This window comes from Mycetomoellerius zeteki, unplaced genomic scaffold (assembly GCF_001594055.1).
Source record: "Mycetomoellerius zeteki isolate Tzet28-1 unplaced genomic scaffold, Tzet1.0 scaffold311, whole genome shotgun sequence".
In the NCBI taxonomy this organism is placed as follows: domain Eukaryota; kingdom Metazoa; phylum Arthropoda; class Insecta; order Hymenoptera; family Formicidae; genus Mycetomoellerius; species Mycetomoellerius zeteki.
This window is the reverse complement of record NW_017257296.1, coordinates 838,226-840,880: the sequence shown is the minus strand read 5'-3', so window position 1 is coordinate 840,880 and position 2,655 is coordinate 838,226. Positions and strand designations below refer to the sequence as shown.

General features: G+C 31.6%; 1 protein-coding gene across 1 annotated transcript in view; it reads right to left on the bottom strand.

Annotated features, from left to right (window-relative positions):
- Positions 1-2,655, bottom strand: part of LOC108724876 (FK506-binding protein 5) — a 22,511-nt gene that overhangs the window by 13,854 nt on the left and 6,002 nt on the right. The gene's annotated exons all lie outside the window — the stretch shown is intronic.

Below are 2,655 nucleotides of genomic sequence, written 5' to 3'. Positions count from 1 at the left end.
TTTTTAACGCTAGTTTTCTAATTACTGTCTCAATAAAGACCAATTAAATCAATAAGAGACTAACTGTGTCTGACACTGACTGGCCAACTTATCAGAAACCGGTTTTTGAAGTATTAAGAGTAATGTTTGCGATGCGGTATCTTGTGATCAAGGTGAGCTTCCTAACCATCGGAATAATTAATTATAATTAAAAAATTTTTTGATACATTAGTTTTACATTTTCTTTATTTCGAGAATTTCAAAATTTCTTTCCCCCTTTTTTCTTTTTTACTGCATTCTTATCTGGATTTAATTCTGGCATTTATACTCTCGAGGTGAGGAAGATCACCATGACTAGTTAATAATTGTTATAGTCTATGTATGTGAATTTATTAGTTATCTCTGAAGAAGGCTCAAAAATGAGCCGAAACATGTAAGCGCTTTAGTAAAATAAAGAAGTTTCACGCTACGATAGTCGTGTTATTTGCGCAACATCTCCCGCGCTTGACTCCTACTGCCCTTGTTCTTTCATTGTTTTTTGATTTATAAGGAGTCTTAGTTAGGTTGATTTATTATACGTTACAAGTATAGAGTTTTATTATTTATTGAATTTATTAAATTAAAAGAAAAGATTATTGTATATTAATTTTTTCCAGACAGTTATTATAAACACAACTAAAAAAAAAAGATTTAGGAGACAAATAAAAAAAATAAAAAAACAATCTAAATAAAATCTGGTGTACTAGATACTGATAATATAACACAAATATAGTTTTTTACTTTGTTGTTTATTAGTATTAAGTATTTTTAGGAGACAAATGTGGCCAAAGGCTATAAATGATGATAACTTTTAATTGTCTTTATAACTTTAGAAGGTTATACATTATGCAATTTACTCAAAATTATCTATAATCCTAGTTATGGCACTGCGCTTTGCCTGCGGTTTGCAAAATTCAATTTGTCGACGTATCGCTTTAATACGTTAAAGCTGCCGGTGGTTGACACAACGTGGACGATATAACATTGTGTTAGTTATCGGTCGTCGACGTGGTTAGTATGTTAACACTTTGATGAACATTATATGACGTCCGTAGCATAACGTAACAAGCATTACATTATACAAACGCTCAGAATTACAAATGATCATAATTGACACGTACAATCGGATCCTGAAAAACAGCTTGTAAAACAAGTTTCCCATTTATACTTTATTGAATTGTTTATCTTTAATGGAATTTTGAAGAATTTAACACAAAGTGGTTCCCTTCTTTTAAGAATCCGACAAAATGATCTTAAAGCGTGCGAGGAGTTTGAGAAAATTAAATTTAGATCAGTCTTTTCAAACTTATAAGAAAGTGGGTTAACTGCGCGATTATGATCTCCGGTAGTACCTGAATCTTCCTACTGCGAACGCATCTTTCTGAACTTAAAGTTTATAAGATGGGATTTTCAAAGCGTCGCGCATACAAAAGATATATTATTGTATATCTTGACCATCGACTCTGCACTGAGTACGATGAAGAAGTTGAGATTAGATTTATTGCAGCGTAATTTATACATTTCACGTCCCTTGTTACAGTCGGATTTTCCACGTCGCAAGATAACTTCATGTGAAATGAATCGACTAGGACGGACAGTATTTCCCACTTTTGGATGTTTTTAATTTGAATCGGTAAGAAATATGTATATTACAGTGACAATAGGTTTTTCCACTGAATGTTAATTCTTGGCTCATATTTTTCTGCATTGAGAAAAATATTTGGTTAAAAATGCACAAACCAGAAGATTCTGATCATATCTATTAAAATAACTATAAAATTTTCTAGTAGATTTATAAATCAGAAAATCTTCTTGTTAAATTTACTGAAATTCTAGTTGAGATAATCGGAATTCTGATTGATTTAATCAGAAACTTCTGGTTCGTGATTAATTTTCAACCAAACCATTTTTCTTAGTGTGAAAGATCCAGGATTAAAGTAATAACTTTCGGTTCTCAGATAGTTTGGCATAAGTCAGCATCAATAAAGCTCTACTTTCCTTCTTCAGCAATTAATAAGTATCTGAACAACTCATTTTGTATGCTCCAATTCAAATTAATGAAACTTTATTAGATGAGTACAAATCGATATCGACCGATTGCTTTGACAGCCGTCCGAAATGCGCCGACCTCATTATCCCGATAAGTCTGTGCACTTATTATCTTAAGGACTATATTCTGACAGCTTCTGTCTCAGAAGAAGGTTAAACGAGTTTATTTCCGCTTTATTCTATTTGTAAACCACGAAGCCATCCTATTTCATAATCTAATTTTCGTGCAGGATACAACAAAAATCTGACACAATTTCCAGATAAAACATGATACATTGGAACATAAAATTTATCTCATTGAGAAAAAACTAACTTTAGAGCCGAGAAATCTTATTAAGAACGTCGTGGTTTTATAAACAGGGTGGATATTCAAATCTTATAAAAGCATTCCCTGAGAATTCCAGGTTTTTCCATGAATTTTATTCAAAATTCCAGGTAAGATTAGATATTGTACATTAGAGACATTGCTAAACAAATAATTTAAAAATTATATATTAGGTGCGCAACTAAGTTCTCGCTGTTATTTTGATGAAAATGCAACTTGATTGTGAAAAAATGGTTACAAATGAATCATTGAAAGTATTGCCC